Source organism: Ictidomys tridecemlineatus, chromosome 1 (assembly GCF_052094955.1).
Source record: "Ictidomys tridecemlineatus isolate mIctTri1 chromosome 1, mIctTri1.hap1, whole genome shotgun sequence".
Classification (NCBI taxonomy): domain Eukaryota; kingdom Metazoa; phylum Chordata; class Mammalia; order Rodentia; family Sciuridae; genus Ictidomys; species Ictidomys tridecemlineatus.
This window is the reverse complement of record NC_135477.1, coordinates 144,364,971-144,381,913: the sequence shown is the minus strand read 5'-3', so window position 1 is coordinate 144,381,913 and position 16,943 is coordinate 144,364,971. Positions and strand designations below refer to the sequence as shown.

General features: G+C 37.2%; 1 protein-coding gene across 3 annotated transcripts in view; it reads left to right on the top strand.

Moving 5' to 3' along the window:
• Window positions 1–16,943, top strand: part of Arl14epl (ARF like GTPase 14 effector protein like) — a 64,134-nt gene that overhangs the window by 30,744 nt on the left and 16,447 nt on the right. The window contains exon 1 of one of the 3 annotated variants that reach the window (XM_078048706.1): window positions 8,347–8,436. The exons of 1 other annotated variant lie outside the window; for it this stretch is intronic. The gene's annotated coding sequence lies outside the window, so the exon portion shown is untranslated. Of the gene's footprint in view, window positions 1–8,346; window positions 8,474–16,943 lie in introns of those variants that run through there. One more of the 3 variants, XM_078048717.1, reaches the window with a different exon arrangement.

Sequence of the window (16,943 nt, the reverse complement as noted above, 5' to 3'; positions counted from 1 at the left end):
GATCCCTATGTTTTCTTCTAGCAGTTATAATTTTCTGTTATAATGCTAAAATATTAATCCATTTTGATTTAAGTTTTGTTCACAGTGAGAGAGAGAGGGGTTTAAATTCATTTTTCTACATATAGGTATTCATTTTTTCAACACCATTTATAAAAAGAGCTGTCTTTTGTTCAATATATATTTTTGGAACCCTTGTCAAAAATACATATGTGGATTTGTCTCTGTGTCATCTATTCTGCTCCATTGGTCTTCGTGTCTATTTTGATGCCAATACTATGTTGTTTTTGTTACTACAGCTCTGCAGTATAATTTCAGATCAAGTATTGTGATACCTCCTTCTTCTTTTTTTTTTTTTTTTTTTTTGCTTAATATTGCTTTGGCAATTCTGGGTCTCTTATTCTTCCAAATGAATTTAAGAATTGTTTTTTTTTCTAATTCTGTGAAGAATGTCTTTGGAATTTTGATGAGTATTGCATTGAATCTGCATATTGTTTTTGGTAATATGTCCATTTGACAATATTAAATCTGTCTATCTAACAACATAGGATGTCTTTCCATCTTCTAAGGTCTTCTTCAATTTTTTTCTTCAGTGTTCTATAACTTTCATTATAAAGTTCTCTTACCTCCTTGGTTATATTAATTCCCAAGCTTTTTTAAAGGTTATTGTGAATAGGATAGTTTTCCTGGTTTCTTACTGTCAGAGTTAGGAAAGCTATTAATTTAAGGGTGTTGCTCTTTCATCCTGCTATTTTAAACTCACTTATAAGCTCAAGAAGTCTGGTACAGTTTTTTGGGTCTTCTAGATATAGGATCATATCATTGGCAAACAGAGATTGTTTGACTTTTTCTTTTCCCGTTTGTATCCATTTGATTTCTTTTTCTTGACAGAATCCTTTGGCTAATATTTTGCAGTCCATACTGAATGGAAGTGGTGAGAGTGGATAGCCTTGTCTTGTTCCTGATTTTAAAAAAATGCTCTTAGTTTTTTCCATTTAATATGATGTTGGCTTTGGGTTTTCATAAACATCCTTTAATAATATTGAGGTATCTAGTTTTGATCTCTAGTTTCTCCGCATTTTTAACATGAATGGGTGTTGAATGTGATCAGAGACATTTTCTGCATCTATTGAGGTAATGAGTGATTTTTGCCCTTGCTTCGGTTGAAGTGGTGAATTAAATTTACTGATTTGTGTAGTTTGAACCAATCTTGCATCCGTGGAATGAAACACCCTTGATCATGGTGTGTTATCTTTTGGTGTGTTTTTGAACGTAGTTTGCTGATATTTTATTAAAGATTTTTGCATCTATGTTCATCAGAGATATTGGTCTATAGTTTTCTTTCCTTGATGTATCTTTGTTAGTTTTGGTATCTGGGTTATACTGGCTTCATAAAATGTATTTGGGAGTGTTTTCACTCTTTCAATTTCATGACATCATTTGAGAAAGACTGGTGTTAATTTTTCTGTAAAAGTCTGATAGAACTCAGCTGAGAATCCATCAGGTCCTGGGCTTTTCTTATTTGGAAGTCTTTTAATTGCTGTTTCAGTTTCATTACTTAATATCAGTCTGGTTAGGTTTTCTATATCTTCCTGGTTCAATTTTGGCAGATCATATGTACCTAGAAATTTGTCAATGTCTTCCAGATATTCCAGTTTATTGGAATATGAATATTCAAAGTAGGTTCTCAAAATCCTCTGGATTTCAGAGGATCTGTGGTGATATCTCCTTTTTTTCATCTCTGGTCTTGTTGATTTGGGTCTTCTTACACTTTCTTTTGATTGGTTTGCATAAGGGTTTTTGATAGTATTTATCTTTTCAAAGAACCATTGCATTGATTCTAAGTATTGTTTTCTTTTTCTAAATTTCATTGTTTCAGCTCTGGTCTTCATTATTTCCTGTCTGCTCCTGTCTTGGGGGTTAGTTTGTTCTTTTTCTAAGGCCTTGAGGTGGAGCACAAGCTTAATTTATTTGGAATTTCTCTAATTTTTTAATGTAGGCCCTAGATGCTATATATTTTCCTCTTAGATGGGCTCTCCAATGGTTGCAGAAATTTTGATATGTTGTATCTCTGTTCTTGTTCATTTATAAGAACTTATTGATTTCTGTTTTCATTTGTCCTTTGATTCATTATTTATTTAAAAGCATATTATTCATTCTTTATGTGTTTATGTGGCTTCTATTATTTTTCTTGCCGTTGATTTCTAAGCTTTATTCCACTATGATCTGATAGGATACATGGGATTATATTGATTTTTTTTTTGTATTTGTAAAGATTTGCTTTGTGACCTACAGTATGATCTATTTTGGAAAAACTTCCATGTACAGCTGAAAAGAAGGTAAATACAACTATTCTGGGATGGAATGTTCTATAGATGTCTATTAGGTCCATTTCCTTTTTAGTGTTGTCTCTTCTGATTAGATTGGAGATATCTTTATTGATTTTGTGTTTTGATGACATGTATATTAGTGATAAGAGTGTATTGCAATCACCCAGTATTATAATGTTGGGGTCTATGTGAAATTTAGTATCATAGAGGGTATTTTTTCCATGTAATTTGGTGCATTGACATTTGGGCCATAAATGTTAACTGCTGTTATATCTTTTAATTAGATTGTCCCCTTTAGTAGGAAATCATGTCCTTCTTTGTCTCTTCTGATAAATTTTTGCTTGAAGTCTGCTTTGCCACAAGATAGCTCCTGTCTCAGCTCTCTGCAGCCAATTGAGATACAAAGTGAACTTTTCAAGCAACAGTGCCTTGTGCAGCCTCTGGGTCAGCTAGGCTTCAGCAATTTATTTTTTCTTTTTCTTTTTCTTTTTTTTTTTTTTTTTGCTATTTGGGAGTTGAAATCTTATTTATTTATTTATTCATTTACTTATTTGTTCTTATTAGTTATACATTATACTAGAATGAATTTTGACACAGTATACATATATGGGGTATAATTTCTTATTTTTCTGGTTGTACATGATGTAGAAGTACATTGGTCATATAATCATATATGCACATAGGTAATAATGTTGGGTTAATTCTACTATCTTTCCTATTTTCATTCCCCCTCTGTTCCCTTCCTTTCTCTTTGTCTAATCCAAAGAGCTTGTATTCTTCTCTATCCACCCCCCATTATGAATTAACATCCTCATATTAGAGACAATAGTCAACTTTAGGTTTTGGGGAATTGGCTTATTTCACTTAGCATGATAGTCTGCAGTTCCTTCCATTTACCATCAAATTACTTAATTTCATTTTTGTTTATGGCTGAGTAATATTCCATTGTGTATGTATACCACAGTTTCTTTATCCATTCATCTGTTGAAGGGCATCTAGGTTGGTTCCACAGTTTAGCTATTGTGAATTGAGCTTCTATGAACATTGATGTGGTATGTCACTATAGTATGCTGATTTTAAGTCCTTTGGATATAAACCAAGGAGTGGGAAAATTATGTCAAATGGTGGTTCCATTTTACTTTTTCTGAGGAATCTTCATACTTCTTTCCAGAGTGGTTGCACCAATTTGCAATCTCACCAGAAATGTGTGAGTGTACCTTTTCCCCCATGTCCTCATTGACATTTATTGTTGTTTTTATTCTTTTTTTATTGTTGGTTGTTCAAAACATTACATAGTTCTTGATATATCATATTTCACATTTTGATTCAAGTGGGTTATGAACTCCCATTTTACCCCGTATACAGCTTGCAGAATCACATCAGTTACACTTCCATTGATTTACAAATTGATATACTCATGTCTGTTGTATTCTGCTGCCTTTCCTATCCTCTACTATCCCCCCTCCCCTCCCCTCCCCTCCCCTCTTCTCTCTCTACCCCCTCTACTGTAATTCATTCCTCCCCCTTGTATTATTTTTCCCTTTCCCCTCACTTCCTCTTGTTGTTTTTATTCTTGATAATTGCTATTCTGACTGGAGTGAGATGAGTAGTTTTAATTTACATTTCTCTAATTGCTAGAGATGTTGAACATTTTTTCATATATTTGTTGACTGATCATATTTCTTCTTCTGTGAAGTGTCTTAACCAACGCATTGATTAGATAATTTGTTTTTTGAGTTAAGTTTTTTGAGTTCTTTACATATCCTGGAGATTAATGCTCTATCTGCGGTACAGATGGCAAAAATTTTCTCCCATTCTATAGGCTTTCTATTCGTGTTCTTGATAGTTTCCTTTGCTGTGAAAAAGCTTTTTAGTTTGATTCAATTCCATTTATTGATTTTTTATTTTGCTTCTTGTACTTTAGGGGTCTTGTTAAGGAAGTCAGTTCCTAAGCCAACATAGTAGACATTTGGGCCCATATTTTCTACTAGTAGGTGCAAATCCTCTGTTCTAATGCCTAAGTCTTTGATGCACTTCAAGTTGAATTTTGTGCAGGGTGAGAGATAGGAGTTTAATTTCATTTTATTACATATGGATTTGCAGTTTTCCCAGGACCATTTGTTGAAGAGGCTATCTTTTCTCCAATGTATGTTTTTGGCACTTTTGTCTAGTATGAGATTTCTGTATTTATGTGGGTTTGTCTTTGTGTTTTTTGTTCTGTATCATTGGTCTACAAGTCTGTTTTGGTCCAATACCATGCCATTTTCATTACCATATCTCTATAGCATAGTCTAGGTTTGGTATTGTGATGCCTCCTTGTTGAGGGCCACAGCTGAGTCAGGATGACATGGCATATTGCCAGAAGGGAGTGGTTGAAAGGTGACACCAGCGAGCCATTGAGATGGTGATGGTTAGTTAAGCTGTGTATTTAGTTGTATATTAGACCTTTGCTGTCCGGAAATAGGGTGGCTCTTGCTGCCTAGGGCGCCTGCTACTTTGGAGTTCCTGTTGAGTTCTCCCAGGGTTCCAAGAGAGTTGGGGTGGAGCCCGGTGGAGAGCTGGGAGAGTTCCGGTGGGTGTGTGGTGTGCCTAGGAGGGTCACATGGGTGGCATTCTGGGGAGTTCAGAAAATAAAGTTTGTTCCTGCTCCAGTGGCTCGTGATTTGTGCCCAGCCAGACTGCGGCACCTCCTGCTCCACTTTTCTTGGTAAGGATTGCTTTGGCTATTCTGGGAATAAGATATGGTCTAGTTTATAGTAGGATTTATGTGCTGCTGAGAAGAAAGAATACAATCATTGATATATGAAATATATATATATATATATATATATAAAGTCTAAAATATTGATTGTATTATTGAGTTCTATAGTTTTTTGTTCTTAGTTTTGTTTGAAGGATCTATCCAGTTGTGAGAGAGGCATGTTAAAGTCATCCAGCATTATTGTATTTATTGATCTATTTATTCTTGAAATTGAGAAGGGTTTGTTTGATGCATGTAGATGCTCCATTGTTTGGGGCATATGTATTTATGATTGTTATGTCTTGTTGATATATAATTCCCTTAAGCAGTATGAAATGTCCTTCTTTGTCTCTTCTAATTAACTTTGGCTTGATGTCCACTTTATCTGATATGAGGATAGCAATTCTTGCTTGTTTACATGATCTGAGAGAGTGATATGTTTTTTCCAATCCTTTCACCTTCACTCTGCAGATGTCTTTTTCTATGATGTTTGTCTCCTGGAAAAAGCATATTGTTGTTGTTTTTTTAATCCAATCTGTCAGTCTGTGTCTTTTTATTGATGAGGTTAAGCTATTTATATTCAAGGTTATTATTGACATATGATTTGTATTACCAGTCATTTTGATTTATATATGGTTTTAATTTGAATAAGTTTCTCCGTTGACTATTTATTTAGCATAGTTCTTCTCTTTGCTAGCTTTCACTTTTTGTTTGTTTGTTTCATCTTCAAGGAATATTTTGCTGAGAATGTTTAGTACTGTTGAAGAATGTTTGGTACTGCAGAAGATTAACTGTTCTGTCACTCAGGGAAATTCTCAGGGAGTTAGAAATAAAACACAGATACACAATTTAACTTTAAACCAACTCCGGGATGGCTCCTCTTGCTCTCTGTCTCAAGCTCCCCAGGGGGGAAGCGAGGATCTACAGGAGAGGCTAGGGAGAGAGAGCGAGCATGCTTGGGAGTGGGCTTTTATTGGGGAACACTAAATTCTGGGAAAAATCCTGTCCAATGAAGGTCAAGGGGAGCAGGATTGCAAGGACAAGTGAGGTGATTGGATCCCCGGGGTTGTGGAGAGATATGTCTCTACGCTAAAACACTGTCCCTCCAATCCAAGAAGGGCGGGGCAGTCTAGCGGCATAGCTGCTGCCTGACGCCTCATCACCCATTGGGGAGTGACTCAATCACATGCAAAGTTGGTCTCCCACACTGTTGGCTTTCTAGCTGTGAATTCTTTTAACTTTTGTTTATCATGGAAAGTTTTATTTTATCTTCAAACATGAAGCTTAATTTGGCTAGGTATAGTATTACTGGTTGGCATCCATTTTCTTTTGGAGCTCAGTGTGTATTATTCCACAATTCTAGCTTTGAGAGTCTAGGTTGAGAAATCAGCTGAGATCCAAATTGGTTTCCCTCTAAATGTAATCTGACATTTTCCACTGGCAGCCTTTAAAATTCTATCCTTATTCTGAATGTTGGACATTTTTATAATAATGTGACTTGGTGTGGGTCTGTTGTGATTTTTGTATATTTGCAGTTCTGTAAGTCTCTTGTATTTGATTTTCCATTTCATTCTTTAGGTTTGGAAATTTTCCTGATATTATTTCATTTAAAAAATAGTGTGTTCCTTTGTTTTATATCTCTACATTGGGCAGCACTTTTTATCTCGGGTTTCTCTGTACCAAAACTATTCTACCTCCCCCTGTCTGTGCTGAATCTGCACTGTTGGTGCCTGTGGGCCTCTGGGTCAACTCCAATGTATTATTTCTTCTTTGTTTATTGTACCCAAATTTCTAAGTCCCTAAGGTACTTTAAATGTCCAATATTAAATTTTAGTGAAATCCTACTTTTATATCCACCTTGCTGAGAAGCTGTACACCCAATACTTTTGGTCCCAGGCCACAGTATATCTTGGAATGCAGCTTTCCTCTACTCTGCCATCTTCCATCTCTCAATTAGTACATTTTTACTTAAAGGTTTTTGAAAATTTTATTTAAGTTTAAAGTCCTTAAACTCCAACATTACTAAAATTTGAAATGTCACTGAGATATTTGGGGGAAAGCTTTAAATGTACCTGGATGAATGTAACCTTGAAGTTGCTATGACAAAAGATTGACTTTTTCCATGTTACAGGAGTGACTAAATAATATATCACATAACTAGTGATAATAATAACACCACACTAACTAGTGATAAATTCATATATTATTCATATCAGATATATATATATATATATATTCTTAAGTGTTTCCATTTTGACTTAATGGACGCAAACATAAAAATTTTCTTCTAAAAATAGACTAACAGCTCTTTAAACTACTTTGTTCTTTGGAGAAAATCTAACTAGATGAGTAAATGTCTTTGTCTTGATTGCTATGACATGACTAAATTCTAAATCAAATTTAGAGACACAGAATTAAACATACAGAAATATCTCTTATACTTTATTAGAAAATTGATGTCCTTAGGTTAGGATTTTCAAGATAATAAATTGAAAGCTTTTTAATAGACTTTCTTACATATGCTATGTACTTAAAGTATAGTATAAATTTTTCTTTTCTTTTCTTTTTCTTTTATTTTGTGAAAAAGTTTACTTTGTGAAACTGGGCATGGGCATGGTACTGCATGTTTGTAATCTAGCAACTTCAGAGGCTGAGGCAAGAGGCTCTCAAGTTTGAGGCCAGCTTCAGCAACTTAGCCAGACCTTATTCGAAAATAAAAAAAATAAAAAATAACTGGTAATATAGCTCAGAGACAAAGTGTCCATGAATTCCATCTTCAGTATTGCCCCCACCCCCCAAAATTTTATTTTGTGAAAAAGGTACTTTGCATGTGTACATAATAGAGAACATATGTGTACAAATATATGTGTGAACACCTTCCTGTCCTGGGTTGAATTTACAAAGCTTGTTCTTTACTTTCTGTAACACACAATGCCAAGCAGAATGAGAATGTCACCTTATCTGCCTCCAGCCTGCTGAAAGTGTCCTATTTAGGTAACTTACAAGTCCTGGACCCTGGAAGCTCATAAATACATAAAAAGGGGCTCTAAGCATGGGGTCTGGAGGGCTTCTGGGTTTTCTACTCCGGTGCAGTGATCACACCCTATCACTTAGAAATGGCCACCAATTTTACCATATCTTATGAGAGATCAGAACAGGTGGTCCATGCCATCAGTTCCCACAGCAGGAGCCGAACTGGATGATGCCAGGCATCTCAGGCCTCATTTAGGACAGTGTCCTAAGAGTGCCCCATAATGAAATGTATGTATCTTGCCTTCCAGCAACTGTTTCTTTGACTCATCAATAGTGAGCAGGAGACGTTCTTACTGGTGGTGTCAGGATGTTTGAACACCTGTGAATGGCAGACAGGTGAGGATACTAGCCCAAGAATTAAATTTTCAATCAGGTTAGTGTTCTTCTTCATCACTCCCCCCCTAATACATACCCCAATTTTAGAGAAGATATAATCTTATAAAGAAATTCAGAGAGAAGTCATGACCTACCTGATTATAAGAAGGGTAATTCAGTAGAGAAGTGTTCAGTAGGAGAGGCACTCCCTGTGTGAGCCCCTGTGGGACATCCTGGGCTGTGGGCCATGTCCACTTTGCCTCAGCTTCAGAAAGTCCCATCAGGTGAGGTGTCCATTAGGGTCAGTCAGGAAAACAAACCAGGTTAGTTTTGTTGTTGTTCTTGTTTATTTATTTTAACAAAGAGATTTTAATGTTAGGTATCTGTTAAACAAGGAAATGAAAAAGCAAAAGAAGAATCCTAAATTATAGTTCAGAAAGTAGTTCTCACCCCTATGACTGGAGAATAATGGGCAATGACTAGAGTAATTAGAATATGGACATTTGAGTAAGGGAGTATAAGATTTTCTGATTTGTTTGATTTTACCCAGATATCTTTATTCCAAACATCTCTCCCTCCCAACCAATGCCCCAGTTCTCACATTAGGAATTTGGCAAAGCTGTGAATTCATCATGAATTGTAATGATACTTCCTGAGAAGCAGCTACAAGAATGTAGGGATTCTTTTAGACTAATTAATTGTCTTAGAAGTCCTCTAGTTCTCTTATCATGTCTTAGGTCATTTTGTGTTGCTATAACATATGTCTGAGATTGGGTATTCTTTTAAAGAAAAGAGGTTTATTTAGCTTACAGTTTTAGAGGTACAGAGTCCAAGATTAGGGACCCCAACCATCAGCCTCTGATGAGTGCCTTTGACTATCTCAAAACATGGTAGATTACAGGGCTGGGGACATAGCTCAGTCAGCAGAGTGCTTGCCTCTCATGCACAAGGCCCTGGGTTCAATCCCCAGCACCTCATACACACAAAAAAAGTAGATTACAGGTGATATGATATGGGGGGAGGAGAGAGAAACGAAGAAGGAAGGAAAAAGAGAGAGATCACACGGCAACAAGAGAATGAACCAAGAAAGCTGAACTAATAACCTACTCTTGTGATAATGATCCTGTTCTGTGAGATCTAACTCTCCCGCTTGATGAGATGGGCATTATCCCCAGTGACCTAATTACCTTTCACTAGGCTCCACTTTTCAACATCCCCACTCTGGGGACCAAACTTTTGTGGACAAACCATATCCAAAGCAAAGCATACCATGTTCTGAGCTGGTCATTTTTGTCCTGTGAGCACTTCAGTTTACTCATAAATATCATCACATCCCACAATTCTTCCAGGGAGAGTGGTTAAATGTAGCACCACTTGTTCCTGAAGGCATATTGCTTCAGTAGGTACAGTTGGCCCATTTAATCAAGAGTTCAACTGTGCCTTTAAACAACTGAGGATCAAAAACATTTTGAAAAATTGTATCTGTATTTGACAAGTCAGACTTCTTCCCTTATCATTTCCTAAGCCTTACAACTATTGTGTGTTTACCCAGAATTTATAACATACTAGTATTATAAGTAATCTAGAGACAATTTAAAGTATGTGGGTGTTCCTAGGTCATATGCAAATCTTGTGCCATTTTACATAATAAATTTGAGCATCTGAAGAATTTGGTATCCAGGGGTTCCTGGAAGCCACCCCTACAGATACTGTGGATGACTATATCTCATATAATCAATCACAGGCAGTCACTGACCAATCATGATGGCACTAGGAGGCAGGATATGTTCAAAACTAAAGGAATGACCAAGCCTAAACTCAAAACCCATTCTTGAGAAACTATTTCCTAGGATTATCTATTATCATTTAGGATCCAATAAGGAAATCAGAAACCTGATTGGCTTTATTTATTTGTTTATTTATTTTGACTGAGAGGATTTAATATAAGGATTAAATCCTTATATTACTGCTAAGTGGAAAACTGACAAGACAAAGAGTAACACTGAGAAAACACTGAGATAGGACCAGGGAGAGGCAGCTAGAACTTTCAGGGCAGGGGCAACAGGGCAGGGAGGAGGTGGGTTTCAACCTGGAAGTTAGCATGATTGTCTCATTAATATGAATATAATCTAGGAATATGTTTAGATTATTCACAAAACTATTCATAAAGCAGCCGTGAGGCTCAGCAGGGCTGGGATCTAGACCCTGAGGGAGGGGGTTGGCTTTGCTGATGCTGGGACTTTGGAAACTCCAAGGAGGACACCTTGCAGTGAACTCAGACCCCTGGGGAGGGGGCTCTGGCTATCAGGCTGGCGTCTCTGTGTGAGACACACTCCACTGGGTCAGGGAGGTCGAGGGGAAAATCTTGGGAACTGGAATCCAACCGCTCAGACAAGAAGGAAAATTCATTGCCCTGGTGATAGTGATAGAAGCCAGATGCAAACAGAAAGGAGCAGGCCAGCCCCTTCTGCCTCCTCCAGCCCTTAGAGCCCCTCAGTGTCCCCCGTTGGCCAAGCAGGCAAAACCAAACTGGTTTGCAGAGTCTCAGTCCTAAGATCATAAAGTGGAGAATAAAAAGGTGGATTTAGAACAGAGAGAGAATAGCTTAATATGCAACTCAGGTCAATATAATTGTTCTGATTGTAACACACTGGCGAACAGAGGCTTAAGGTCACAGTGCTAGCAGAGGCAGGAGCAGAATTTAAGTCTACTGTGAAACCCCATTTACTTTTTTTTCTTTATCTGTTAAGACACGGTTAAGGTAGTATTGCATGTCAAGAAGGCTTCTCTGAAAGCTTTTAACCCACACACATGAGAAATATAGGGTGTCAAGGAGGAAGCTCCAGGATGCAACAGGCATTTCTCCTGAGAAAACATTCCAAGAATAATTTTATAAGACTAAATTTGGATTTGTATTAAAAAGAAACTTTAAGAAATTTAAATAGTTGTTTCATTTACATTCAAACATTGCCAAACATATTTTTATGAGATTTCAAAGTTCTAAAATGATCAGCTTTAGACTATCCAATGACTATCTGTTGTGTTTCCTACTTGCATTCAAAAATTAGAGTCTATAAAGGAAGTATTGTCTAAGGACATTTAGTTGATCTAAGTAAACTTTGTTAACATGAATATAATCTACGAATATGTTTAGATTATTCACAAAGCTATCTGCAAATGAAATGCTGAGTCTCATGTGGTTTCTATAAACAATATATGACCATAAAATGGATTTAAGTGAGTCCAAGTTTACAAAATTAGAAACTTAATACTCTATAAACTCTAATATCAAATGTCAAATTTGGGAAAAACATTAGCATTAAATTTATGGATACATTTCAAATGTCCTTGTTGGTGGTTTTCTTTAAAAGCAATTAATGTTTTTTTGTTGTTGTTGTTGTTTTGCTGATTATGTGTTTTCTATTTTTAATATGCAATCTCTCTCCTTTGAACTTCCTTTTTTTTAAACATTAAAACGACAGTTTTGCTCTGCATTAGTGGTTTTCTCCAGGGACCTCTTGGAAGTATTTTTGGAGTCTGTAAATGTATAGTCAATTCTTAATTATGTCTGCCACTGAAAGGGCAGGTCTGGGCTGGAACAGACAAGTCCTCGTTTGGCTCTTGTACTCCATGCATCAGTTCAGTTAAGATAGCTACATTTTTTTTTTCTGGGTTTCAGGTGCTGATGTTTTTTTAGAGAAATGTCTTTGTTTAACAGTGTTTGAGAACTCAGTGGACTACGTGGTCATATGATTCAGTGTCATATGAACATGCAACTTATTCCTGCCTCAGCAATTTCCTATGCAGACCATCCTGCTCTGCAGCCTCTGTAGGTCTCACAGAGCCCCTTACTTGCCTCTGAAATGACTCCTCTTTGACTGAAGAAGAGGTGGATGAATCATACTTATTGGAGATGATAATCTCCATTTTGGTTAATCCCTGGTCACACAGAAACGTGCTCTTCCTATTAGAAGTTCATTGGACTAGACATGGGGGATGGAAGAGAAGGGAAATGAGAGAAATAACAGGAAAGACAGCCAAATGAGTTGGACATATCTTTTCTATCCTCATATATAAATATATGACCTATGTAACTCTATATAATGTACAACCACAATAATGGGATCTTAATTGGAAAAAGTGATACTTATCCTATGCATGTATAATATTTCAAAATATACTCTATTCTCATGTAAAAAAAGAAGGCTGGAAATAAGGTTCTTTATTTTTTTTCCATTGGGGTTTTTGCACCATCTGCTGGACATATTTATTCTGCACATACAAGACAGCTGCACTGTGCATTAGTCACAGAAGCATGTTTTAAGATATTTAAAAATTGTGAAATATTTGCTTATTATAGGAAATGGGTAAACATAGAAAACAGAAAGTATAAAACAAAAACTCAGAGATATCTACTACTAAGATCTAACAGTATTTCCTAACACACAGGAATAGTTTTTCATTTGTGTTTAAATACAAATTTGAGATCAGCGCTACATTCAGGTTATGGCAACAGGAGGAACATGGGACATGTTTCAGGTGAAGTTCGTGGAGTGGTGCTGCTCTCTGTCCCTGTTGTGTTGTTCCTTCGGGCTTCCTTTGCCTTTCCTGCATAGCAGAAGCTTTACATTCCAATTTAAGAGGCGAAGGTGAAGGAGAGGTAGGGGTAGCAGAGTGGGTTAGGTTGTGGAAGACCAACGTACATGCTCAGACTCACAGAAAACTGATCACTAAGTTACTATATTCCCAGTGGAAAAAAAAATGTGTCACTGATCCTTTTTATTGGAGGATATGCACAAGCACGAGCTTGCTAGGTGCTGTGGTGCTCACCTTAAATGACATTAGTATCCTGCCTGGAAGTGATATATTTCTGGTGGGGAAAGCAAAAAATGTAAAGAAGTACAATTGTCCCTTTTTATCAGAGGAGAATATGTTCCATGACCCCTGGCGGATGCCTGAAATCTTCAAAAGTACCAAACCCTATAGGTTACTTGAACACAAGCATTGTGATACCATGACAGTTGACCCAATAACTGAGATGGCTATGCAGCATGGATATGCTGGACAGAAGGGTGATTCGTGTCCTGAGCAAGAGGGAGCATGATGGCACAAGATCTTATCACACTCCTCAAAATGGTATAAGATTTAAAACTTATAAATTGTTTATTTCTGGAATTTCCATTTAATATCTTTAGACTCTGGTTGACCCAGGGTAACTGAAACTGGAAAGAGAAACCTCAGATAAGGGGAAGTTTATCTGTAAACTCTAAACAAGCTTGGAAACATAGAAGCAGAGTGCTTATTCTAAGTGGGCAGGTGATGGGGAGGGTTTCATAGTGATGATTCTAGACATGCACTGTGAGGAGAGTGTACCTGAGTGTTGGAGGTGAGCACATTCTGGCAGTTAGCGTCAGATTAATGGACGTGGGCAGTGAACGTGAGGCTGGGAAGGTAGCATTAGGTCAAGTCATAGAAGGCCTGAAAAATGCTGAGGATCGCAAAGTACCTCAAAGGTTGTGGTGGAGGAAAGTGGCACAGAGAAATATGAATTTTAAGGAGGATAAGTAATGGTAGCAATATGTGAAGATATGAATAGCTGAAGGAACAGAAACCAGGTTAGGGTTAGAAGTTGGCCTCATAAATATGGAGGGTATGAAGCAGATGAAAATTCAGTGCACCTGAGAAAACAGCACAATCTGAAAAACACCGTCTATGAATAATTACTTCTAAATAAAGTGGAAATTGGCGCCAGCCATGAAAGAAATCTGAGCACAAACATATGGGTCTGTGGATCATGAACAAAATGCAGAACCTTCCAAAATTAACTAGCACACCCTGCAAGGCCAAACCTGCAAACTTACTTGGAATTGCAAACCCCAGACAGGCTTTCCATGGGACCCTTGGACTGACAGACTTCATGGGGTACAGAGGAAATGGAGCAGAATGAGGAAGCTGAGGAAGCGTATGGATAACCCAACCTCCTGTTATGGTGGCAGGGTGAGAACCAGTAGCAATCAACTATGAAGCTGCTGGTCTTGATCAATCAAGAGGACTCAGACACCCAGATTCAACCGTGCACCCATAGGGAGAATGAGTCACAGGTTGAGACTTATGTCCTGAACAGGGGTTGGTGGAAAATCCTAAATTCAACCCACCTAACTGCTCACTCTCACCAGCTCATTCACCCCCAGCCCCAGGCCTGCCTCTCCTCCTCCTCCAACAAGAACCTGTGTTCTGGTAAGAATGGGCTCCTTGCAAAGATCACAGATGATCTGAAAGGACCAGAATGGGCCCTCTTCAAAATAGTGGGGAAAACAAAGAGAAGAACATGCATGTGGAAGAACAAAAATACCATAAAGCAGAAGGGAATATTGAACAAACTTCTCCACGGAATGAAAACATTGAGAAGACATTTCTTCTTTGAAAGTAAGAGATAAAATCAATAACAGAGATATGATAAAAGGAGAGAGGATTAAAAGTAAGCTGGGCTGGCAGAGGCAGGACCTAATAATATATCTTTTATCCTTAAATGCTTACATTAGTGTGTATGTGGGGGAATGCAAACTAAGGAAGACAGCAGAACATACTCCAATATATAAAATCTGCTGAAAATTATGAGAAACATAATATGCAGAAAAACAAAACTAAAGTTCTTTAATGAGAAATCTCTAAGAAAGAAGGCATAAATAAACAATTATGAATAAAAAAGGTAACTATAAATATTACAGACTTAGATGACAGCACAATGATATGGTGGGTGAATTCATGCTAATAAGTTTGGACACTTTGGAGAAATATTTAAATCCCTAGAAAAATATAATCTACCAAAACTTTCTCACAAAGAAAAAAATTTAAATCCTCTACATTCTCAGATGTTTCTGATCAATAAAGTGTATAGATCTTTCTTTTTGCAAATAAATATATTTTCACAATATCAATTCACCACAATATCATTCTAGTGGTAATATTATACTGTATTATTTTGTTTGATAAAATGGTAGCTAAATGCCGACTCTCAACAATTCTACAACCTAGCAATAAATACAATATTTGTTCTTGCATTTGCGTGTGCGTATCTGTATGAAGATCTTCATCTTGACTCAGAACAAATTCCACAAAGAGGAATTGCTGGATCAAAGAAGATACCTATTTTAAAGCTTTGGTTATGTAACAAATGGATGTAGTTTTCATTAAAGGAGTGACAGAAGGCATTCCTGGAAGAGAGAGTAAGAGGAGCAAATCTGGGTATAGCAAGTGAAAAATGTGTCCTGAGAGTGGGGAGGTACTCCATGAAACAATAGGTGTATTGTGATACCAGAAACTCATACCACTAGCCCAATATTGGCATAATAGTAATGGCCAACATAGTAAGAGTCATAGTAAATATAACAGTAGTAATGGTTAAAATAATTCAATTATTTGATGTAAAACTATTAATTTGCATATCATAATCATATACCACTCACTGTTTAGGTTAGAAGTTGTGTGAAATAATTTTAATGATTTTCCAAATGGAACTGCTGGAGGTCCTGACAACACTTACTCCCTCTTCATTGTCTCACTTCATCTGCCAGCCAGCTACTCTAATTTTATCATTGGGCTGATACTCTTTAGAGTCTATATTATCACACAGAAGCTCTTGCGGTGCACTTTGGGGTTTAGCATTATCATAGCCAGGACAACCCCTCACATCTCCAATAAATCTTTTTGAACTCTGCAGGCTTCTCCCTACCTTCAGTCATTATTTAGATCAGCTCCCGCTATCCAGAATGCCTTCTCTGCTCCCTTCCTATCTGGGCTTTTCCTGTGCACTTGGAAGATGCTCTCGGGTAGACCTCCTCTAGGGAGCCTTACTTGGCAAGTCTTCCCAGGGAGAGTCCACCACCAGTCCTAAGCTCTCCACTGGTCCAGCAGTGCCTTGAACACTTGCATTGCACATCCTGTACTGATTTGATTACATATCTCCTAGGAGTAGACCTGAGAGTTCTTTGAAGAGAGAAACTATGTCTTATTGGTCTTTAAGTGCTTGCCAAGTGAGAATTATTCAGTCACACCAACTGATACCTCCAGAGCTACTGTGATAGCTGAGGCGATCAGCGCCATGCACTTCTGGACCTACACCCGGGTCCCCACTAGGAAAAGAGCAACTCAGTACAGGTTCATAGCAGAATAGTGCTTAACCGACAAAACCCACAGTGAGCCTGCAGTCATAGGACCCAGACAATATGGGGTCTTGTTAGAGAATTGGAAAAGCCCAGTGAGAGCTATTCAATAGCTTCTGAAGAAGACTTTTAAAATTTAGGAGATAAAACTAGAATGTTTCTACTGCAGCCCTCTATAGATGCTCATGGCTCTCAAAGCCAGTTACTTTTTAATTATTTCACAATAAACACCCCACATCATATCAAATTTATTAAAATTATTTGGCCACAGTAGCAATTTTCTTATATCCTCTTCTTTCTTACATAAGGGTAGTATACAGACAATTCTGTCTTACAATGATTCAACTTGTGATTTTTCAACTTTAT